This window comes from Silene latifolia, chromosome X (assembly GCF_048544455.1).
Source record: "Silene latifolia isolate original U9 population chromosome X, ASM4854445v1, whole genome shotgun sequence".
Lineage (NCBI taxonomy): Eukaryota > Viridiplantae > Streptophyta > Magnoliopsida > Caryophyllales > Caryophyllaceae > Silene > Silene latifolia.
The window spans coordinates 71,401,544-71,428,718 of NC_133537.1; positions in this window are offsets into that span (position 1 = coordinate 71,401,544).

The window sequence follows — 27,175 nt, forward strand, 5'->3', positions numbered from 1 at the left end:
AGTGGGAGAAATTATTCAAGAGCCACAAAGAATGCCACAAAGAATGTTATGTCGCAAGAAACTGGTCTTTCTTGGCTACATGAGACATTTTGTGTAAGACGTTGTTTCTTTAAAACCTAGGAGGTTAAATTCGTCACTTGTTAAAAATGATGAATTCATGCTACTTTTAAGAAAGTAAAGAGCTTATAACTTACAAAAGAAATTGTTTGATTCAAGTTGATTACTTCTGGAAAGTAATCGACAAAGGACTTACATAAGAGTGTTTAAGTCACAACTCAATACAAGGCTTAGAGCCATGAAAATCCGAAATAAAAGGCTTGATTAGTGACAAAGGGTTTTGCACTAATAAAGAGATATTTCATAGCAAGATTAGTTGCAAAGGGTTTTGCACTAATTGAAATGCTTAAGTCTATTTGGATCTTCTTAGGGATTGTGTTTCATTATGAGGTTATGAAATACATAGCGAGTGAATCTAAAACCCACTTCTTCAATAGAAGGAATGTATTCAATACATGTCTTGAGTTTAGTAGATTCTTGCAATCCTAAGATAATGTGAAACTTAAGAGAGAGTCTTAAGTAGGACATCAATGAGTTAGAATCAACATTTTGATCATGTGATAAAACATTTCTCGATAAGTCGAGAAGTTGTGTTTATACATGGAGTTTAGTGGGAGTTACGGAATTTTTTAATTAGTCCGATATGTGGATGACATATTGATCATTGAGAATGATTTAAGACTCTTGGAGTATTATAATACATCTTGAATATCCGGATTTATGAAGATAAATCCACATGATATTAGCGTCAGTAAGAAGTCTTATGTTGATAAGATTCATGACTAGTTCAATTATATTGAACATATTTGATTGATTTCATTTGCTTCCATTGCCGAATCAATTAAAAAGAAATGATGTATAACACTTCATATGCTTTGAGTATGATGAATTGTTTTCAAAATCGAATTTAAGTAATCTTTACCAAGTAAGCCATAAAGATTACCCTTAAGTGCTTGTAGAAGCATTAAGGCTATGATGCAAAGTGTTTATGATGCAATTTTGTGTAAAGGTGTTACACAAGTGACAATTGACAATTGAGATTGCGCATGGTTCTCGACAAAACCATAATCAAAACACATTAGGATGGTTAAGATACCATTGTGGCAATGCTAATTAAGAAGTAGATTTTCTAGAATCGTTCTAGGCAATAAAGAACAATGAGAGATATTTATAACGGAAATTGAGTACACTTTCGATCATGAGATGTGCAAGAAGGATGAGTCCCACACACTGTGAAAACAGTGGGAGCTATTCTTAGGCTAGAGGACCTATGTCTTGATTGGATCTTGACACGTACTCAGAAAGTTTTGTAATGCAAATGTATACATTACAAAGGAAAACGAGTATGTAGTAAGGTTGAGTAAGGTACAAGAAGTTGATAAAACCTACTAACCAAAGCCTTCTCATAGGCTTAACATGATGACTCATGTCATTTCAATTAAATTGAGATGAATAACTACATAAAAGATCAAATTAGATTATAGAATATGAAATAGTAATCAAGCATTGACTATTCATATGTGATAATCGCATTTGTCGTTTGAGTTTTACTCTAAAACTCTTCTTTTATACTTTGTTACATCCAAACGGGTTGTAGAGACAACATTGAACCCCGTTAAAGTGAACACGGATTAACATTGTATTCGCCCATAGTCACTTGTATGAGGTGACATCTCGAAGTGACTAGAGTGTGATGCGATTGATGGCAAGTTCAAGTGCCATAGAGTCATGTGAGATGACTAGTCGATCACATAGGCAGACTGTTAGGAACACTTTGTCGGGCAGTGACCGCTTATAGAGTTCTGGCAAATTTATAAAGCCTGGTCGTGGCGAGAGCTACTATAGTATTCTAATGAGTCGATTCTTTTGACTAAAGACTATTCACCTAAGATGGCACGTTTTGATTAACTTTGATTTGTGTTACTACGACCTTCGTAAATGGGGTCAAATGGGCATATTTTGGGTTATGATGGCTGTGGCTAGTCGAAGGTAATGAGTGCGATAGGAATTGTCCATCCCCTTGTCAGGGTTAAAACAATATCTCAGGGCCACTCGAGGAGTAATGAACTGGAAATGCGTGGCCACGCTCGGAAGGTATCCATGGTGGATAAATTCCGGTCAATCAGTTATTCTCCGGATCGAGGAAACCACTCTCGATATGATCACTTGCAAGTACGACCCGAAAGACACCTTGCATTGAGTGGGAGATAGTAATACGACAAGAGAATTGGTGACGCACACTTGTCGAGGACAAGTGGGAGATTGTTGGGAAATGTGTCCTCAACAATAGTGCGATCATATGATTTAAATATCATTATTAAATCTCATTTCAAGAATACGGAAGGGATGATACATTACATATATAGTCAACTGGTCCACACATATCGGTAATGATTGGCTGGCTAGAGTTTGACATTCTTTGTCGTGCAACGGTGGTGATCAGTTGATCCCTTGAGGTCACACCTAAAGGACGATTCCCTTAATTGAAAAGGTTAATTAGTTGTATACCGTCTGATTAATTAATTCCTTAAAATTGAACGATTCGATTTGTGAGAGAGAATATTGATATCTTATTGTAATGGGATTAAATAAGATTTATTTTAGTAATAAAATGCTTTGTTGCTAAAATTGTTTATTGTTTGAGAAACAATAAAGATAAGAATGAATGGTTAATTATAATTACAAGAAGTTGTGAATTATAACTATATGACCCATTTTATTTTTGTGATCAAGTATCACTTGTCAATTTGTTGTATGTAATTTAATTAATTCATGAAATGATATTTATGTGATAAATATGCATTAAATTAATTAATAACATGTATCATATAACATGTGACATATTGTGTGACAAATGACAAATTGACAAAAATAAAATGGTAGTCCATTTTAAGTAAATGGACCAAAAATGAAGGTGTGTTAGTGGGTTTTGGTTGTTTTATTTTATTTGATAAAATAAACATAATGATGCCTACCTACAACTAGTCTTACACATCTTACACACCTACTATTTTTGATAAGAGAAAAAGAAAAGCAATGATGCTCCTTGAGCATGAGTTGGGCGGCCACACTACTCTTAATTGAGTAGTGTTGGTTCTTTTCTATTATTCTTACACTACCATTCAATTAACATGCAAAATGTTCATGAATATTCTCTCTTCTTTCTCCTTAATATTCATCAAAAAGATGAGTATTTTGATTCAAATTGTTCATATAAATTACTAAGATTACTAGAAGTAGTATATGAGTATTAGTAATAGATTTTAAGGTAAACTACATTACAAACATCTAGTACATGTTTATTTGTGGGATTAAGGGATTGTCTTGGGTGCTACTAATTGGAGAATCTCTACTTTGGGATTTTTGTATGTTCATCCATTATTGGAAAGCTCAAGAACTAACAAGAAGGAGATCTTGTTGGTGCCCAATATGACCGAAATTATTATGGTGAGAAAATGTTTTCTTATCTTCTTTTATTAAAGTTTGCATGCATAAAATCCACCTTTAATTTTATGACAAATTAATTTTGACATATATGAGTATGTTAGTATGTATATGAATCTACATTTCCTTCAGCAGTATTCACAGTGATGCTCAAGGTTTTTTCCATGACGATCAAGATATTCCTAATCGTCGATGTGTTCCCCAGCAAGAGTTCATTGCCTCTATACAACCCATGTATTCCTCGACCAAAAGTTGATTATTATTCCGCGGTTCTCGGAAAGTCTTGCCTTCGACCAAAATTTATTATTTTCTATCAGCAGTTCTCAAAAAGTCCTGCCTTCTACTTAGCGGTTCTCGGAAATTCCTGCCTTTTTCCTCAGCAGTTCTGTAATACAACGGTTTTATGTGTCTTAGGGTACTCTATCGATGGGACTTACTGTGGACAGCGGGGGGGCCCACGAGGGCGCTTGGGAGGAAGAGAACAAGCGTTTGCATTTTTGTTGGAGTCGCCACCAATTTTTATGGGAAATTGGAACCGTTCTAATACCTCGTGCCATGTCAAGACACAAAGTAGAGACATGAACACTAAGCAATCGTTACCCTTAGCATTCTATGTCTAGAATGACGCTCGTGGATGCCAATGAACACGGGTGTTCACGGAGATCTGGAGTAAGGGGTGAGGGTACGTATTAGGAAGCTCTTTCGATCGAACACCTAATCCCGCCCGCCTCGATAGCAGCCTCTACTAATGATTAGGGACATCATCTATACTCGATATATCGTCGGCTATATGCATGCAATGCAACATCCAAGTTTCAATCCTAGCATGTGAGAATTAACTAAGTAGGTGAAACATGTAGTTTATCACACAATTGGGTCGAAGTAGGATTTAATGCTCAATTACATGTGAAAACATACAAATGATACAAAGTACGATGAATAAAATTACAATAATTAGAAGTTACAATAATTACATCGGGTTAGGTGATTTATGTCGAAAATACCTTTAAAACGGATAATTTGAGAAAAAGAATAAAGAAAGAATTAACGAACAGATCGGTGGCGATAATACGATTAATAGTTAATTATACGTAAGCTAATTAAAATAGGTCAAGCAACAACGGAGTTGAGACGAGAACTCGACTGGAACAGCGCAGCGAGATCGCGCCTTTTGGAAGAGGCGCAGCAGATGCTGCGTCTGTTCCAAGGGTGAGTTCTGGCTGTGAAGCCGGAACTGCAAATCGTTAATTTGAATTGGTGAATTTAAGGATCGATTATGATATTTACTCGGATGGAAGTGATTAATAGGTTATTTACATGTGATTAATGGTCATAAAACAAAAAACATGGATGAGACGGAATATTACTAATTAATTACATGAATGAATGATTGATTAATGACATGGGTGAATGAAATAAGTTAAACATGACGAATTAATGACGAATATGACAATAGACAGACGTAAATATGTCAAAGGTCGAATTCCAGAAACCCGATATTGATGAATTGAATCCCTAAAACCCGAATTGAGTTTTATGACGAAAACCCGCAAATATGAGATTATAAGGGATTTAAGTCGGATTTAAATGATGATTTATACGTGCTAATGAATGAATGATAAATAACATACAGATGAAATTATCATGATTGTACCAAAGAATTAAAGAAAACAAACGAAAACAAACAAAGAACGAATTACAGAGGACGAAGGAAGAAGAAAGGAAGCAGGAACTTCGGCAGCCTCACGAAGAGGCGCAGCAGGAACTGCGCTCCTTCGAAGAGGCGCAGCAGTTGCTGCGTCCTTTCTCGACGGTGTGTGGGACGAGCGGCTTGGTGTGTGGGACGCTCGGATTGTGGCCTTGGACGAGCGGCCCGATGCTGGGACGAGCGGATTCCATTCCAGTGAGCTTTTTCTTCTTTCCTTCTTTTCTTCTTCCAAAAATCCTCCGGAATTTTGTCGGGGATGCAAGGATCTTCTTCATCATTGCCCATCTACTACATTATTTACAAAGGCCTTCTAGTCTTGTCTTTACTTTGATGCTTGGTCATTAGATTCGATCAATTTAGCTCCATTTTGCCACGAAAATGCAAGGTTTGCACTCCTCTCCTACCAAGGGAACAAAACCTAATAGAATATGCAAAACAAAGGACAAAAGATAGTAAATGACCCAAATATGCACTAAAAAGCATAGGATCGAGGCTGATCCAGGGACTAAATATGCTCAAATATTGGTCACATAAAAAAGCATAGCTCGCTCCAACTGGGGGATTCGCCAAAGTCTTCATTATCCTCAGCGGCAATCAAGATGTTCCCTAGCAGTATTCACAGTGATGCTCAAGGTTTCTTCCATGACGATCAAGATATTCCTAATCGTCGATGTGTTCCCCAGCAAGAGTTCATTGCCTCTATACAACCCATGTATTCCTCGACCAAAAGTTGATTATTATTCTGCGGTTCTCGGAAAGTCTTGCCTTTGACCAAAATTTATTATTTTCTATCAGCAGTTCTCAAAAGGTCCTGCCTTCTACTTAGCGGTTCTCGGAAATTCCTGCCTTTTTCCTCAGCAGTTCTGTAATACAACGGTTTTATGTGTCTTAGGATACTCTATCGATGGGACTTACTGTGGACAGCGGGGGGGCCCATGGGGGCGCTTGGGAGGAAGAGAACAAGCGTTTGCATTTTTGTTGGAGTCGCCACCAATTTTTATGGGAAATTGGAACCGTTCGAATACCTCGTGCCATGTCAAGACACAAAGTAGAGACATGAACACTAAGCAATCGTTACCCTTAGCATTCTATGTCTAGAATGACGCTCGTGGATGCCAATGAACACGGGTGTTCACGGAGATCTGGAGTAAGGGGTGAGGGTACGTATTAGGAAGCTCTTTCGATCGAACACCTAATCCCGCCCGCCTCGATAGCAACCTCTACTAATGATTAGGGACATCATCTATACTCGATATATCGTCGGCTATATTCATGCAATGCAACATCCAAGTTTTAATCCTAGCATGTGAGAATTAACTAAGTAGGTGAAACATGTAGTTTATCACACAATTGGGTCGAAGTAGGATTTAATGCTCAATTACATGTGAAAACATACAAATGATACAAAGTACGATGAATAAAATTACAATAATTAGAAGTTACAATAATTACATCGGGTTAGGTGATTTATGTCGAAAATACCTTTAAAACGGATAATTTGAGAAAAAGAATAAAAGAAAGAATTAACGAACAGATCAGTGGGCGATAATACGATTAATAGTTAATTATACGTAAGCTAATTAAAATAGGTCAAGCAACAACGGAGTTCAGAGACAGAAGTCAACCTGGAACAGGCGCAGCAGGACTGCGCCTTTTGGAAGAGGCGCAGCAGATGCTGCGTCTGTTCCAAGGGTGAGTTCTGGCTGTGAAGCCGGAACTGCAAATCGTTAATTTGAATTGGTGAATTTAAGGATCGATTATGATATTTACTCGGATGGAAGTGATTAATAGGTTATTTACATGTGATTAATGGTCATAAAACAAAAAACATGGATGAGACGGAATATTACTAATTAATTACATGAATGAATGATTGATTAATGACTTGGGTGAATGAAATAAGTTAAACATGACGAATTAATGACGAATATGACAATAGACAGACGTAAATATGTCAAAGGTCGAATTCCAGAAACCCGATATTGATGAATTGAATCCCTAAAACCCGAATTGAGTTTTATGACGAAAACCCGCAAATATGAGATTATAAGGGATTTAAGTCGGATTTAAATGATGATTTATACGTGCTAATGAATGAATGATAAATAACATACAGATGAAATTATCATGATTGTACCAAAGAATTAAAGAAAACAAACGAAAACAAACAAAGAACGAATTACAGAGGACGAAGGAAGAAGAAAGGAAGCGGGGAACTTGGCGGCCTCACGAAGAGGCGCGCGAGGCTGCGCTCCTTCAAGAGCGCGCAGCGATTTGCTGCGTCCTTTCTCGATGGTGTGTGGGACGAGCGGCTTGGTGTGTGGGACGCTCGGATTGTGGCCTTGGACGAGCGGCCCGATGCTGGGACGAGCGGATTCCAGTCCAGTGAGCTTTTTCTTCTTTCCTTCTTTTCTTCTTCCAAAAATCCTCCGGAATTTTGTCGGGGATGCAAGGATCTTCTTCATCATTGCCCATCTACTACATTATTTACAAAGGCCTTCTAGTCTTGTCTTTACTTTGATGCTTGGTCATTAGATTCGATCAATTTAGCTCTATTTTGCCACAAAAATGCAAGGTTTGCACTCCTCTCCTACCAAGGGAACAAAACCTAATAGAATATGCAAAACAAAGGACTAAAGATAGTAAATGACCCAAATATGCACTAAAAAGCATAGGATCGAGGCTGATCCGGGGACAAAATATGCTCAAATATTGGTCACATAAAAAAGCATAGCTCGCTCCAACTGGGGGATTCGCCAAAGTCTTCATTATCCTCGTTGGCGATCAAGATGTTCCCTAGCAGTATTCACAAAGTGATGCTCAAGGTTTCTTCCATGACGATCAAGATATTCCTAATCGTCGATGTGTTCCCCAGCAAGAGTTCATTGCCTCTATACAACCCATGTATTCCTCGACCAAAAGTTGATTATTTTTCCGCGGTTCTCGGAAAGTCTTGCCTTCGACCAAAATTTATTATTTTCTATCAGCAGTTCTCAAAAAGTCCCGCCTTCTACTTAGCGGTTCTCGGAAATTTCGCTTTTTTCCTCATTATTCAGTAATACAACGGTTTTATGTGTCTTAGGGTAATCTATCGATGGGACTTACTGTGGGCCGAGCGGGGGCCACGGGGGCGCTTGGGAGGAAGAGAACAAGCGTTTGCATTTTTGTTGGAGTCGCCACCAATTTTTATGGGAAATTGGAACCGTTCGAATACCTCGTGCCATGTCAAGACACAAAGTAGAGACATGAACACTAAGCAATCGTTACCCTTAGCATTCTATGTCTAGAATGACGCTCGTGGATGCCAATGAACACGGGTGTTCACGGAGATCTGGAGTAAGGGGTGAGGGTACGTATTAGGAAGCTCTTTCGATCGAACACCTAATCCCGCCCACCTCGATAGCAGCCTCTACTAATGATTAGGGACATCATCTATACTCGATATATCGTCGGCTATATGCATGCAATGCAACATCCAAGTTTTAATCCTAGCATGTGAGAATTAACTAAGTAGGTGAAACATGTAGTTTATCACACAATTGGGTCGAAGTAGGATTTAATGCTCAATTACATGTGAAAACATACAAATGATACAAAGTACGATGAATAAAATTACAATAATTAGAAGTTACAATAATTACATCGGGTTAGGTGATTTATGTCGAAAATACCTTTAAAACGGATAATTTGAGAAAAAGAATAAAAGAAAGAATTAACGAACAGATCAGTGGGCGATAATACGATTAATAGTTAATTATACGTAAGCTAATTAAAATAGGTCAAGCAACAACGGAGTTCAGAGACAGAACTCAACCTGGAACAGGCGCAGCAGGACTGCGCCTTTTGGAAGAGGCGCAGCAGATGCTGCGTCTGTTCCAAGGGTGAGTTCTGGCTGTGAAGCCGGAACTGCAAATCGTTAATTTGAATTGGTGAATTTAAGGATCGATTATGATATTTACTCGGATGGAAGTGATTAATAGGTTATTTACATGTGATTAATGGTCATAAAACAAAAAACATGGATGAGACGGAATATTACTAATTAATTACATGAATGAATGATTGATTAATGACATGGGTGAATGAAATAAGTTAAACATGATGAATTAATGACGAATATGACAATAGACAGACGTAAATATGTCAAAGGTCGAATTTCAGAAACCCGATATTGATGAATTGAATCCCTAAAACCCGAATTGAGTTTTATGACGAAAACCCGCAAATATGAGATTATAAGGGATTTAAGTCGGATTTAAATGATGATTTATACGTGCTAATGAATGAATGATAAATAACATACAGATGAAATTATCATGATTGTACCAAAGAATTAAAGAAAACAAACGAAAACAAACAAAGAACGAATTACAGAAGACGAAGGAAGAAGAAAGGAAGCAGTAACTTTGGCAGCCTCACGAAGAGGCGCAGCAGGAACTGCGCTCCTTCGAAGAGGCGCAGCAGTTGCTGCGTCCTTTCTCGACGGTGTGTGGGACGAGCGGCTTGGTGTGTGGGACGCTCGGATTGTGGCCTTGGACGAGCGGCCGATCTTCGGGACGAGCGGATTCGATCGATGAGCTTTTTCTACTTTCCTTCTTCCAAAAATCCTCCGGAATTTTGTCGGGGATGCAAGGATCTTCTTCATCATTGCCCATCTACTACATTATTTACAAAGGCCTTCTAGTCTTGTCTTTACTTTGATGCTTGGTCATTAGATTCGATCAATTTAGCTCTATTTTGCCACGAAAATGCAAGGTTTGCACTCCTCTCCTACCAAGGGAACAAAACCTAATAGAATATGCAAAACAAAGGACTAAAGATAGTAAATGACCCAAATATGCACTAAAAAGCATAGGATCGAGGCTGATCCGGGGACTAAATATGCTCAAATATTGGTCACATAAAAAAGCATAGCTCGCTCCAACAGGGGGATTCGCCAAAGTCTTCATTATCCTCAGCGGCAGTCAAGATGTTCCCTAGCAGTATTCACAGTGATGCTCAAGGTTTCTTCCATGACGATCAAGATATTCCTAATCGTCGATGTGTTCCCCAGCAAGAGTTCATTGCCTCTATACAACCCATGTATTCCTCGACCAAAAGTTGATTATTATTCCGCGGTTCTCGGAAAGTCTTGCCTTCGACCAAAATTTATTATTTTCTATCAGCAGTTCCCAAAAAGTCCTGCCTTCTACTTAGCGGTTCTCGGAAATTCCTGCCTTTTTCCTCAGCAGTTCTATAATACAACGGTTTTATGTTTCTTAGGGTACTCTATCGATGGGACTTACTGTGGACAGCGGGGGGCCCACGGGGGCGCTTGGGAGGAAGAGAACAAGCGTTTGCATTTTTGTTGGAGTCGCCACCAATTTTTATGGGAAATTGGAACCGTTCGAATACCTCGTGCCATGTCAAGACACAAAGTAGAGACATGAACACTAAGCAATCGTTACCCTAAGCATTCTTTGTCTAGAATGATGCTCGTGGATGCCAATGAAAACGGGTGTTCACGGAGATCTGGAGTAAGGGGTGAGGGTACGTATTAGGAAGCTCTTTCGATCGAACACCTAATCCCGCCCGCCTCGATAGCAGCCTCTACTAATGATTAGGGACATCATCTATACTCGATATATCGTCGGCTATATTCATGCAATGCAACATCCAAGTTTTAATCCTAGCATGTGAGAATTAACTAAGTAGGTGAAACATGTAGTTTATCACACAATTGGGTCGAAGTAGGATTTAATGCTCAATTACATGTGAAAACATACAAATGATACAAAGTACGATGAATAAAATTACAATAATTAGAAGTTACAATAATTACATCGGGTTAGGTGATTTATGTTGAAAATACCTTTAAAACGGATAATTTGAGAAAAAGAATAAAAGAAAGAATTAACGAACAGATCAGTGGGCGATAATACGACTAATAGTTAATTATACGTAAGCTAATTAAAATAGGTCAAGCAACAACGGAGTTCGAGACATTTAAGTCAATCTGAACAGTAGCAGCAGATCGCGCCTTTTGGAAGAGAAGCGCGCAGATCTTTGCGTCATTCCAAGGGTGAGTTCGGGCCATGTTTGTGAAGCCGAAGCGCAAATCGTTAATTTGAATTGGTGAATTTAAGGATCGATTATGATATTTACTCGGATGGAAGTGATTAATAGGTTATTTACATGTGATTAATGGTCATAAAACAAAAAACATGGATGAGACGGAATATTACTAATTAATTACATGAATGAATGATTGATTAATGACATGGGTGAATGAAATAAGTTAAACATGACGAATTAATGACGAATATGACAATAGACAGACGTAAATATGTCAAAGGTCGAATTCCAGAAACCCGATATTGATGAATTGAATCCCTAAAACCCGAATTGAGTTTTATGACGAAAACCCGCAAATATGAGATTATAAGGGATTTAAGTCGGATTTAAATGATGATTTATACGTGCTAATGAATGAATGATAAATAACATACAGATGAAATTATCATGATTGTACCAAAGAATTAAAGAAAACAAACGAAAACAAACAAAGAACGAATTACAGAGGACGAAGGAAGAAGAAAGGAAGCAGGAACTTCGGCAGCCTCACGAAGAGGCGCAGCAGGAACTGCGCTCCTTCGAAGAGGCGCAGCAGTTGCTGCGTCCTTTCTCGACGGTGTGTGGGACGAGCGGCTTGGTGTGTGGGACGCTCGGATTGTGTCCTTGGACGAGCGGCCCGATCTTTGGGACGAGCGGATTCATCGATGAGCTTTTTCTTCTTTCCTTCTTTTCTTCTTCCAAAAATCCTCCGGAATTTTGTCGGGGATGCAAGGATCTTCTTCATCATTGCCCATGTACTACATTATTTACAAAGGCCTTCTAGTCTTGTCTTTACTTTGATGCTTGGTCATTAGATTCGATCAATTTAGCTCTATTTTGCCACGAAAATGCAAGGTTTGCACTCCTCTCCTACCAAGGGAACAAAACCTAATAGAATTTGCAAAACAAAGGACTAAAGATAGTAAATGACCCAAATATGCACTAAAAAGCATAGGATCGAGGCTGATCCGGGACTAAATATGCTCAAATATTGGTCACATAAAAAAGCATAGCTCGCTCCAATCGGGATTCGCCAAAGTCTTCATTATCCTCGGGCGGTCAAGATGTTCCCTAGCGGTATTCACGGTGATGCTCAAGGTTTCTTCCATGACGATCAAGATATTCCTAATCGTCGATGTGTTCCCCAGCAAGAGTTCATTGCCTCTATACAACCCATGTATTCCTCGACCAAAAGTTGATTATTATTCAGCGGTTCTCGGAAAGTCTTGCCTTCGACCAAAATTTATTATTTTCTATCAGCGAGTTCTCAAAAGTCCTGCCTTCTACTTAGCGGTTCTCGGAAATTCCGCCTTTTTCCTCTCAGATTCAGAATACAACGGTTTTATGTGTCTTAGGGTACTCTATCGATGGGACTTGTGTGGACAGCGGGGGCCCACGGGGCGCTTGGGAGGAAGAGAACAAGCGTTTGCATTTTTGTTGGAGTCGCCACCAATTTTTATGGGAAATTGGAATCGTTCGAATACCTCGTGCCATGTCAAGACACAAAGTAGAGACATGAACACTAAGCAATCGTTACCCTTAGGATTCTATGTCTAGAATGACGCTCGTGGATGCCAATGAACACGGGTGTTCACGGAGATCTGGAGTAAGGGGTGAGGGTACGTATTAGGAAGCTCTTTCGATCGAATACCTAATCCCGCCCGCCTCGATAGCACCCTCTACTAATGATTAGGGACATCATCTATACTCGATATATCGTCGGCTATATTCATGCAATGCAACATCCAAGTTTTAATCCTAGCATGTGAGAATTAACTAAGTAGGTGAAACATGTAGTTTATCACACAATTGGGTCGAAGTAGGATTTAATGCTCAATTACATGTGAAAACATACAAATGATACAATGTACGATGAATAAAATTACAATAACTAGAAGTTACAATAATTACATCGGGTTAGGTGATTTATGTCGAAAATACCTTTAAAATGGATAATTTGAGAAAAAGAATAAAAGAAAGAATTAACGAACAGATCAGTGGGCGATAATACGATTAGTAGTTAATTATACGTAAGCTAATTAAAATAGGTCAAGCAACAACGGAGTTCAGAGACATAACTCAACCTGGAACAGGCGCAGCAGGACTGCGCCTTTTGGAAGAGGCGCAGCAGATGCTGCGTCTGTTCCAAGGGTGAGTTCTGGCTGTGAAGCCGGAACTGCAAATCGTTAATTTGAATTGGTGAATTTAAGGATCGATTATGATATTTACTCGGATGGAAGTGATTAATAGGTTATTTACATGTGATTAATGGTCATAAAACAAAAAACATGGATGAGACGGAATATTACTAATTAATTACATGAATGAATGATTGATTAATGACATGGGTGAATGAAATAAGTTAAACATGACGAATTAATGACGAATATGACAATAGACAGACGTAAATATGTCAAAGGTCGAATTCCAGAAACCCGATATTGATGAATTGAATCCGTAAATCCCGAATTGAGTTTTATGACGAAAACCCGCAAATATGAGATTATAAGGGATTTAAGTTGGATTTAAATGATGATTTATACGTGCTAATGAATGAATGATAAATAACATACAGATGAAATTATCATGATTGTACCAAAGAATTAAAGAAAACAAACGAAAACAAACAAAGAACGAATTACAGAGGACGAAGGAAGAAGAAAGGAAGCAGGAATTTCGGCAGCCTCACGAAGAGGCGCAGCAGGAACTGCGCTCCTTCGAAGAGGCGCAGCAGTTGCTGCGTCCTTTCTCGACGGTGTGTGGCACAAGCGGCTTGGTGTGTGGGACGCTCGGATTGTGGCCTTGGACGAGCGGCCCGATGCTGGGACGAGCGGATTCCAGTCCAGTGAGCTTTTTCTTCTTTCCTTCTTTTCTTCTTCCAAAAATCCTCCGGAAGTTTGTCGGGGATGCAAGGATCTTCTTCATCATTGCCCATCTACTACATTATTTACAAAGGCCTTCTAGTCTTGTCTTTACTTTGATGCTTGGTCATTAGATTCGATCAATTTAGCTCTATTTTGCCACGAAAATGCAAGGTTTGCACTCCTCTTCTACCAAGAGAACAAAACCTAATAGAATATGCAAAACAAAGGACTAAAGATAGTAAATGACCCAAATATGCACTAAAAAGCATAGGATCGAGGCTGATCCGGGGACTAAATATGCTCAAATATTGGTCACATAAAAAAGCATAGCTCGCTCCAACTGGGGGATTCGCCAAAGTCTTCATTATCCTCAGCGGCAGTCAAGATGTTCCCTAGCAGTATTCACAGTGATGCTCAAGGTTTCTTCCATGACGATCAAGATATTCCTAATCGTCGATGTGTTCCCCAGCAAGAGTTCATTGCCTCTATACAACCCATGTATTCCTCGACCAAAAGTTGATTATTATTCCGCGGTTCTCGGAAAGTCTTGCCTTCGACCAAAATTTATTATTTTCTATCAGCAGTTCTCAAAAAGTCCTGCCTTCTACTTAGCGGTTCTCGGAAATTCCTGCCTTTTTCCTCAGAAGTCCTATAATACAACGGTTTTATGTGTCTTAGGGTACTCTATCGATGGGACTTACTGTGGACAGCGGGGGGCCCACGGGGGCGCTTGGGAGGAAGAGAACAAGCGTTTGCATTTTTGTTGGAGTCGCCACCAATTTTTATGGGAAATTGGAACCGTTCGAATACCTCGTGCCATGTCAAGACACAAAGTAGAGACATGAACACTAAGCAATCGTTACCCTTAGCATTCTTTGTCTAGAATGACGCTCGTGGATGCCAATGAACACGGGTGTTCACAGAGATCTGGAGTAAGGGGTGAGGGTACGTATTAGGAAGCTCTTTCGATCGGACACCTAATCCCGCCCGCCTCGATAGCAGCCTCTACTAATGATTAGGGACATCATCTATACTCGATATATCGTCGGCTATATTCATGCAATGCAACATCCAAGTTTTAATCCTAGCATGTGAGAATTAACTAAGTAGGTGAAACATGTAGTTTATCACACAATTGGGTCGAAGTAGGATTTAATGCTCAATTACATGTGAAAACATACAAATGATACAATGTACGATGAATAAAATTACAATAACTAGAAGTTACAATAATTACATCGGGTTAGGTGATTTATGTCGAAAATACCTTTAAAATGGATAATTTGAGAAAAAGAATAAAAGAAAGAATTAACGAACAGATCAGTGGGCGATAATACGATTAGTAGTTAATTATACGTAAGCTAATTAAAATAGGTCAAGCAACAACGGAGTTCAGAGACATAACTCAACCTGGAACAGGCGCAGCAGGACTGCGCCTTTTGGAAGAGGCGAAGCAGATGCTGCGTCTGTTCCAAGGGTGAGTTCTGGCTGTGAAGCCGGAACTGCAAATCGTTAATTTGAATTGGTGAATTTAAGGATCGATTATGATATTTACTCGGATGGAAGTGATTAATAGGTTATTTACATGTGATTAATGGTCATAAAACAAAAAACATGGATGAGACGGAATATTACTAATTAATTACATGAATGAATGATTGATTAATGACATGGGTGAATGAAATAAGTTAAACATGACGAATTAATGACGAATATGACAATAGACAGACGTAAATATGTCAAAGGTCGAATTCCAGAAACCCGATATTGATGAATTGAATCCGTAAATCCCGAATTGAGTTTTATGACGAAAACCCGCAAATATGAGATTATAAGGGATTTAAGTTGGATTTAAATGATGATTTATACGTGCTAATGAATGAATGATAAATAACATACAGATGAAATTATCATGATTGTACCAAAGAATTAAAGAAAACAAACGAAAACAAACAAAGAACGAATTACAGAGGACGAAGGAAGAAGAAAGGAAGCAGGAACTTCGGCAGCCTCACGAAGAGGCGCAGCAGGAACTGCGCTCCTTCGAAGAGGCGCAGCAGTTGCTGCGTCCTTTCTCGACGGTGTGTGGCACAAGCGGCTTGGTGTGTGGGACGCTCGGATTGTGGCCTTGGACGAGCGGCCCGATGCTGGGACGAGCGGATTCCAGTCCAGTGAGCTTTTTCTTCTTTCCTTCTTTTCTTCTTCCAAAAATCCTCCGGAAGTTTGTCGGGGATGCAAGGATCTTCTTCATCATTGCCCATCTACTACATTATTTACAAAGGCCTTCTAGTCTTGTCTTTACTTTGATGCTTGGTCATTAGATTCGATCAATTTAGCTCTATTTTGCCACGAAAATGCAAGGTTTGCACTCCTCTTCTACCAAGAGAACAAAACCTAATAGAATATGCAAAACAAAGGACTAAAGATAGTAAATGACCCAAATATGCACTAAAAAGCATAGGATCGAGGCTGATCCGGGGACTAAATATGCTCAAATATTGGTCACATAAAAAAGCATAGCTCGCTCCAAGCGGGGATTCGCCAAAGTCTTCATTATCCTCGGCGGCGTCAAGATGTTCCCTAGCGTATTCACGGTGATGCTCAAGGTTTCTTCCATGACGATCAAGATATTCCTAATCGTCGATGTGTTCCCCAGCAAGAGTTCATTGCCTCTATACAACCCATGTATTCCTCGACCAAAAGTTGATTATTATTCCGCGGTTCTCGGAAAGTCTTGCCTTCGACCAAAATTTATTATTTTCTATCAGCAGTTCTCAAAAAGTCCTGCCTTCTACTTAGCGGTTCTCGGAAATTCTGCCTTTTTCCTCGAAGTCCTATAATACAACGGTTTTATGTGTCTTAGGGTACTCTATCGATGGGACTTCTTTGTGGACGGGGGGCCCACGGGGCGCTTGGGAGGAAGAGAACAAGCGTTTGCATTTTTGTTGGAGTCGCCACCAATTTTTATGGGAAATTGGAACCGTTCGAATACCTCGTGCCATGTCAAGACACAAAGTAGAGACATGAACACTAAGCAATCGTTACCCTTAGCATTCTTTGTCTAGAATGACGCTCGTGGATGCCAATGAACACGGGTGTTCACAGAGATCTGGAGTAAGGGGTGAGGGTACGTATTAGGAAGCTCTTTCGATCGGACACCTAATCCCGCCCGCCTCGATAGCAGCCTCTACTAATGATTAGGGACATCATCTATACTCGATATATCGTCGGCTATATTCATGCAATGCAACATCCAAGTTTTAATCCTAGCATGTGAGAATTAACTAAGTAGGTGAAACATGTAGTTTATCATAGAATTGGGTCGAAGTAGGATTTAATGCTCAATTACATGTGAAAACATACAAATGATACAAAGTACGATGAATAAAATTACAATAATTAGAAGTTACAATAATTATATCGGGTTAGGTGATTTATGTCGAAAATACCTTTAAAACGGATAATTTGAGAAAAAGAATAAAAGAAAGAATTAACGAATCGGTGGGCGATAATACGATTAATAGTTAATTATACGTAAGCTAATTAAAATAGGTCAAGCAACAACGGAGTTGAGAGACGAGAACTCAACTCGGAACAGCAGAGGATCGCGCCTTTTGAAGAGGCGCAGCAGATCTTTGCGTCTGTTCCAAGGGTGAGTTACATTGTGAAGTTTTAACAACAAATCGTTAATTTGAATTGGTGAATTTAAGGATCGATTATGATATTTACTCGGATGGAAGTGATTAATAGGTTATTTACATGTGATTAATGGTCATAAAACAAAAAACATGGATGAGACGGAATATTACTAATTAATTACATGAATGAATGATTGATTAATGACATGGGTGAATGAAATAAGTTAAACATGACGAATTAATGACGAATATGACAATAGACAGACGTAAATATGTCAAAGGTCGAATTCCAGAAACCCGATATTGATGAATTGAATCCCTAAAACCAGAATTGAGTTTTATGACGAAAACCCGCAAATATGAGATTATAAGGGATTTAAGTTGGATTTAAATGATGATTTATACGTGCTAATGAATGAATGATAAATAACATACAGATGAAATTATCATGATTGTACCAAAGAATTAAAGAAAACAAACGAAAACAAACAAAGAACGAATTACAGAGGACGAAGGAAGAAGAAAGGAAGCAGGAACTTCGGCAGCCTCACGAAGAGGCGCGGCAGGAACTGCGCTCCTTCGAAGAGGCGCAGCAGTTGCTGCGTCCTTTCTCGACGGTGTGTGGCACGAGCGGCTTGGTGTGTGGGACGCTCAGATTGTGGCCTTGGACGAGCGGCCCGATGCTGGGACGAGCGGATTCCAGTCCGGTGAGCTTTTTCTTCTTTCCTTCTTTTCTTCTTCCAAAAATCCTCCGGAATTTTGTCGGGGATGCAAGGATCTTCTTCATCATTGCCCATCTACTACATTATTTACAAAGGCCTTCTAGTCTTGTATTTACTTTGATGCTTGGTCATTAGATTCGATCAATTTAGCTTAATTTTGCCACGAAAATGCAAGGTTTGCACTCCTCTCCTACCAAGGGAACAAAACCTAATAGAATATGCAAAACAAAGGACTAAAGATATTAAATGACCAAAATATGCACTAAAAAGCATAGGATCGAGGCTGATCCGGGGACTAAATATGCTCAAATATTGGTCACATAAAAAAGCATAGCTCGCTTCAACTGGGGGATTCGCCAAAGTCTTCATTATCCTCAGCGGCAGTCAAGATGTTCCCTAGCAGTATTCACAGTGATGCTCAAGGTTTCTTCCATGACGATCAAGATATTCCTAATCGTCGATGTGTTCCCCAGCAATAGTTCATTGCCTCTATACAACCCATGTATTCCTCGACCAAAAGTTGATTATTATTCCGCGGTTCTCGAAAAGTCTTGCCTTCGACCAAAATTTATTATTTTCTATCAGCAGTTCTCAAAAAGTCCTGCCTTCTACTTAGCGGTTCTCGGAAATTCCTGCCTTTTTCCTCAGCAGTTCTATAATACAACGGTTTTATGTTTCTTAGGGTACTCTATCGATGCGACTTACTGTGGACAGCGGGGGGCCCACGGGGGCGCTTGGGAGGAAGAGAACAAGCGTTTGCATTTTTGTTGGAGTCGCCACCAATTTTTATGGGAAATTGGAACCGTTCGAATACCTCGTGCCATGTCAAGACACAAAGTAGAGACATGAACACTAAGCAATCGTTACCCTAAGCATTCTTTGTCTAGAATGATGCTCGTGGATGCCAATGAACACGGGTGTTCACGGAGATCTGGAGTAAGGGGTGAGGGTACGTATTAGGAAGCTCTTTCGATCGAACACCTAATCCCGCCCGCCTCGATAGCAGCCTCTACTAATGATTAGGGACATCATCTATACTCGATATATCGTCGGCTATATTCATGCAATGCAACATCCAAGTTTTAATCCTAGCATGTGAGAATTAACTAAGTAGGTGAAACATGTAGTTTATCACACAATTGGGTCGAAGTAGGATTTAATGCTCAATTACATGTGAAAACATACAAATGATACAAAGTACGATGAATAAAATTACAATAATTAGAAGTTACAATAATTACATCGGGTTAGGTGATTTATGTCGAAAATACCTTTAAAACGGATAATTTGAGAAAAAGAATAAAAGAAAGAATTAACGAACAGATCAGTGGGCGATAATACGATTATTAGTTAATTATACGTAAGCTAATTAAAATAGGTCAAGCAACAACGGAGTTCAGAGACAGAAGTCAACCTGGAACAGGCGCAGCAGGACTGCGCCTTTTGGAAGAGGCGCAGCAGATGCTGCGTCTGTTCCAAGGGTGGTGAGTTCGGGCCGAAGTTTTAAGCGCAAATCGTTAATTTGAATTGGTGAATTTAAGGATCGATTATGATATTTACTCGGATGGAAGTGATTAATAGGTTATTTACATGTGATTAATGGTCATAAAACAAAAAACATGGATGAGACGGAATATTACAATTAATTACATGAGTGAATGATTGATTAATGACATGGGTGAATGAAATAAGTTAAACATGACGAATTAATGACGAATATGACAATAGACAGACGTAAATATGTCAAAGGTCGAATTCCAGAAACCCGATATTGATGAATTGAATCCCTAAAACCCGAATTGAGTTTTATGACGAAAACCCGCAAATATGATATTATAAGGGATTTAAGTCGGATTTAAATGATGATTTATACGTGCTAATGAATGAATGATAAATAACATACAGATGAAATTATCATGATTGTACCAAAGAATTAAAGAAAACAAACGAAAACAAACAAAGAACGAATTACAGAGGACGAAGGAAGAAGAAAGGAAGCAGGAACTTCGGCAGCCTCACGAAGAGGCGCAGCAGGAACTGCGCTCCTTCGAAGAGGCGCAGCAGTTGCTGCGTCCTTTCTCGACGGTGTGTGGGACGAGCGGCTTGGTGTGTGGGACGCTCGGATTGTGGCCTTGGACGAGCGGCCCGATGCTGGGACGAGCGGATTCCAGTCCAGTGAGCTTTTTCTTCTTTCCTTCTTTTCTTCTTCCAAAAATCCTCCGGAATTTTGTCGGGGATGCAAGGATCTTCTTCATCATTGCCCATCTACTACATTATTTACAAAGGCCTTCTAGTCTTGTCTTTACTTTGATGCTTGGTCATTAGATTCGATCAATTTAGTTCTATTTTGCCACGAAAATGCAAGGTTTGCACTCCTCTCCTACCAAGGGAACAAAACCTAATAGAATATGCAAAACAAAGGAATAAACATAGTTAATGACCCAAATATGCACTAAAAAGCATAGGATCGAGGCTGATCCGGGGACTAAATATGCTCAAATATTGGTCACATAAAAAAGCATAGCTCGCTCCAACTGGGGGATTCGCCAAAGTCTTCATTATCCTCAGCGGCAGTCAAGATGTTCCCTAGCAGTATTCACAGTGATGCTCAAGGTTTCTTCCATGACGATCAAGATATTCCAAATCGTCGATGTGTTCCCCAGCAAGAGTTCATTGCCTCTATACAACCCATGTATTCCTCGACCAAAAGTTGATTATTATTCCGCGGTTCTCGGAAAGTCTTGCCTTCGACCAAAATTTATTATTTTCTATCAGCAGTTCTCAAAAAGTCCTGCCTTCTACTTAGCGGTTCTCGGAAATTCCTGCCTTTTTCCTCAGCAGTTCTGTAATACAACGGTTTTATGTGTCTTAGGGTACTCTATCGATGGGACTTACTGTGGACAGCGGGGGGCCCACGGGGGCGCTTGGGAGGAAGAGAACAAGCGTTTGCATTTTTGTTGGAGTCGCCACCAATTTTTATGGGAAATTGGAACCGTTCGAATACCTCGTGCCATGTCAAGACACAAAGTAGAGACATGAACACTAAGCAATCGTTACCCTTAGCATTCTATGTCTAGAATAACGCTCGTGGATGTCAATGAACACGGGTGTTCACGGAGATCTGGAGTAAGGGGTGAGGGTACGTATTAGGAAGCTCTTTCGATCGAACACCTAATCCCGCCCGCCTCGATAGCAGCCTCTACTAATGATTAGGGACATCATCTATACTCGATATATCGTCGGCTATATGCATGCAATGCAACATCCAAGTTTTAATCCTAGCATATGAGAATTAACTAAGTAGGTGAAACATGTAGTTTATCACACAATTGGGTCGAAGTAGGATTTAATGCTCAATTACATGTGAAAACATACAAATGATACAAAGTACGATGAATAAAATTACAATAATTAGAAGTTACAATAATTACATCGGGTTAGGTGATTTATGTCGAAAATACCTTTAAAATATATTTTTGCTCATAAAATCATATTTAAATGCCATTATAGTAAAATATGAACAATAAAAATCCGTAAAATTAACCAAAATATCCTAAAACATTTTAGGACCAGAAATATTAACATGCATGGATTAATTTCGTGATATCTCATAATAACACAAATTTTACAAGTTTTATATGTTATTCTTATAACTCGGAAAAATTTTTAACCGATTTGCATGCAAACAACCGTGGCTCTTGATACCGATTGGAAGAAATGTAGATCTATGTACATACTAACATACTCATATATGTTTAAATTAATTTGTCATAAAATTAAATACGGATTTTATGCATGCAAACAATGATAAAATAGAGGAGAAATCATGTTCTTACATTGGTGATTTCGGTTTTATGGGCACAAAAGAAATCTCCTTTTCTTTTGTTCTTGTGCTATCCTTAAATGGAAGAACCAAGATCCAAGTATAGGATCTCTCCTTAGGATTAATACCCAAAGCTTACCCTTAATATAATTAATATTACATGAACTAGTATAATATTAATTAGTAGAAAATTGAACCAAAATATTATGAACACTTAAATATTTCGGTTTTTAGAGAGAAGAAAAGGAGGATTTTTATTCTCTCTAGAATTATATATTTTGGATGAGTGTTTGAATGAATGAATACACTAAAACATTTTAGTGTTATTAGGTAAAAATTAAGAGAAAAACCAATTGTTTTTCTCTCTTAAAAACCGGACAAGGGGAGTGGGAGGGGAGCCAATGCATGCACACATTTGTCTTCACAATGAGTAGTAGGGTTGCATGGCTACTAAAGCAAACAATCATTATGTTTACCTACTAATTAAACAATTAATTAGCTTAATCCTCCTCTTATTATTTCGGTCCATTTGATAATATGGAATCCATATTATTTTTGTCAATTGTCAATATGTCACATGTCACATGTAACATAAATTTGTTATGTATTTTTAACATATTAAAAATCAACGTATTATCAAAAATACGTCACATACAAAAATCGACTTAGTAATATCATAATTACTTGTACCAAAAATTTTACCAATTTATAAATCACAACAGATTGTATTTATAACAATTCATTCAAATTTAATTGTTACATTAAACAATTATTTCATCCGAGTAATTATACAATTTGATTACTCAGACCGTATCTCATTTAATCACATTTCAATTTGATACGTAAATTTTACTTCCAAAATTGTCCGTCAATTTTCAAGTAATTTAATTAACTCGTAACATTATACGATTAATTAAATAATCAATTAAGAGTGTTGCCCTATAGGTATGACCTAGGGGGTCAACTGATCACCACCGTCGCATCTACGTAATGTCAAACTCTAGTCAGCCAATCATTACCGATATATGTTGACCAGTTGACAGTAACAATATTACTTCCCAATTGTATTCTCTATAATGAGATTTAAACACGTGATCATCATGATCAACAGTCGTGATCGCATTATTGTCGGAGGACACATATTCCAATAATCTCCCACTTGTCCTCGACAAGTGTGCGTCACCAATTCTCTTGTCCTATTACTATCTCCCACTCAATGCAAGGTGTCTTTCAGGTCGTACTTGCAAGTGATCATATCGAGAGTGGTTTCCTCGATCTGGAGAATAACTGATTGACCGGACTTATCTATCATAGATACTTTCCGAGCGTGGCCACGCATTTCCAGTTCATTACTCCTCGAGTGGCCCTGAGATATTGTTATAACCCTGACTAGGGGTGGACAATTCCTATCGCACTCATTCCCGTCGACTAGCCACAGCCATCATAACCCAAAATATGCCCATTTGACCCCATTTACGAAGGTCGTAGTAACACAAATCAAAGTTAATCTGAAACTGTGCCATCTTAGGAGAATAGTCTTTAGTCAAAAGAATCGACTCATTTGAATACTATAGTAGCTCTCGCCACAACCAGACTATATAAATTTGCCAGAACTCTATAAGCGGTCATTAGGCCCGACAAAATGTTCCTAACAGTCTGCCTATGTGATCGACTAGTCATCTCACATGACTCTATGGCACTTGAACTTGCCATCAATCGCATCACACTCTAGTCACTTCGAGACGTCACCTCATACAAGTAACTATGGGCAAATACAATGTTAATCCATGTTCACTTTAACGGGGTTCAATTGTCTCTACAACCCGTTTGGATATAACAATGTACAAGGTGAGTTAATAATAACTCAAACGACAAATGTCGACATCACACTCGGGTAGTCAATATCATATTACAACCTTGTGATGTATATCGTAAGTGTAAACACTTATTGATTGCAATAGAAGTTTAACATGCCATGTGTCCATGTGTTCAAACTTCTTACACTTGCAATTTCCTTCACATTCATGTTCTCTCTCATAGCATGAATCTTACCAAGTACACATCAAGGTTCCCGACCTTGGTTTTGGTTCTTTAACTTGAAAGAACTTTCGTATCGACTATCACATAACGAACGAATTTGTGATGAATGAAATAACTTGTACTGATCAAGTATTCCATCCACACACAATGCACTAGGTATATGTTTTGTAGAATCTTGTAACAATTTGTCAAGATTATTAGCTTAGCACTTCTCACAAGTCCTAGCTTAACTAGGAAAGATTATTTTTGAATAACTTCTTATTCGACCAAGCATCTTTCCAAAACTTCTTATTTCTCTTTCTAGGCTTGAAAGATTTGGGATTCTCATAAATCCTTACATGTGCTCGGACTTTCTATAATATGTGCAACCTCTTATCACATAATGGAGTATTCCGTCAAACACCGAAATCGCTCATCGGATTCTCCTTGAGAATTCATGACGTTTCTATTATGGCTAACCAATCAATCATCATGCTCTTATGCATATGATTCATAATTGGACATGTACATGATTATTCTAATGGCGGAAACATTAGTTACTAATAATCATGAGATCAACCATTCATAGGTTCAATGAACGACCATGACTGCTAATGGCAATTCCATTTTCATCTACATGAAAAACCTATGTGAATGTTGATACGATGTGTATCTCTTAATACTAATCCAACATCCCTTGATGTAATTGGATTCATCATTGTCCATTTTCATCCAGAATTGAAAACTTAAATGCTTCTTTATGAAAGAAGGTATTAGCTCGTCATTCTTTAATGAGTGATGAGTCGTAAATGTTCAAAGGATGATAGCTCCCACTAAATTCCATGTCTTCACATGAGAATTTCCTAACTCCCACTCAATTCTACACATTTTGAAATTGACTTCTCAATCGAAATTTATTCAAGAATTGAAATATAAATTGCATTGCCAAGTTATTAGGATAAAACCATATATGTTCCCATCATATCCTTTCAAAATACCTATTTTGAAGTGGTCTCATCTTAACCTTACGGAAAGAGATTTTAAATCTCCAACACACTCATGTCGTAATGATGTGTAGTAATGTCATTATTCAAATATAAACAATATCTAGAATACGTCCTTCGCAAAATACCCTTTTGGAAGGAGGTTTAACCATTTCATAGTGAGGTTAAGCAATGACATTTGCGTGGTTAAAACTTGGTCATTGAAGATATCGGTATATCAATCTTTGCAACTCGATCATAACTAGTATGTTACTATGATTCATTTAGGCTCTTAAGTAAATCTCAAGGTTGAAACTATTGGTCAAATATTTCATAAACTTAGTCAAAAACTTGTTAAGACTTTACATTAGTCATTTTTCTTCCAAAACTTTCTTTTGGTCTCCTCGTGTAGTTATCTTGAGAATATACTCTTATGATTACTTCACTTGGTCTCTTTAGTCATATAGAACTAACTTGAGACCATAGATCTCATCTATTCGGCATACTATGTAAATAGATATACCTTCATTCAGATCATTCTCTCTTGCGTAGATCATCATTTACACAAGTACACAATTTTATTTCGTCTTGTGTGTTGTGTCCTCATTTTTCTCCCACTCTATCTTTAGAATAAATACACTATACATTCAAAGATAGCATATGAGACACAAATTAATGATGTTGAAGTATAAGGAGAACTATCTCATAGATAGACTAATAGTTATTGATTTCATATGTGTACTTGGTGGTTGACATTCCTTTAAGAGAGTTCATAGACTCAAAAATCGCTTTATAAATGATCATACACAAGCCTTAAGCATTTGGACATATAATGAAACTCGTCATTATATTTGTCTATTAGATCACTTTAAGTGACTAATCTTATGTTTCAAAGTGCAAGCATTTAAAGATGAATTTTAGAACATAAAAGGATAAATGATAAAACGGGTGACTTGGGTTGCAAACCAAGTCACCATCATCCAAAATACAAACCATTATCCAAAATACCTTTCCATGTCAAACACGGAAACTTAAAGTTCTAAAAATCCAAAACATAATTTAAAATAAGACAATGAAAAGCAAAGCTCCATAAAAGCTATCCATAGCTTCTCCATGGTTTCTCATGCTTGCTTTTCCTTTCCCTTGTCTTTGCTTGGTGGAGGCCCTATTTACAATAAAAAGGGAGATACATTATCACAACTTTGCATCATAATACCATAGTTGAATTAGAAACATAAACGAAGGATAGTCATTTACCTCTTTGGAGTAATCTTTCCAGCTTTGATATCACCAAGGTATTTGGAACAATTTCTTTTCCAATGTCCCATGCCATTACAATAATGGCATTTATCAAGAGGACCCTTCTTGACTTTTGAGGTGCTAGCTTCATTAGGCTTAGCTTTGGTGAAAGTGGGAGCTAGCTTCTTGCCCTTTCTCCCATTCTTCTTGAACTTCCCCTTACTTTTAGTGCTTATGTTAAGCACATCCTTGGGAGGGTTCACATTTAACCCCATGTCCCTCTCGGCTTGCACAAGTAACTTGTGCAACTCCTCAAGAGACACATCCTTGTCTTGCATGTTGAAATTCACCCGGAATTGCACATATGCCTTGACTTTGGACAAGGAGTGTAGAATCCTATCTACGATGAGTTCTTTGGGGATTTCAACCTTTTGAATTTTCAAGGTCTCGACAAGCTCCAATAGTTTGAGCACATGAGGGCTAACCTTTTGGCCCTCTTTGAAGTCGAGATCAAAGAATGCCGCGGCCGCCTCATATTGGACGATCCGCGGAGTTTGTGAGAACATGGTCACAAGTTTGGAGTAA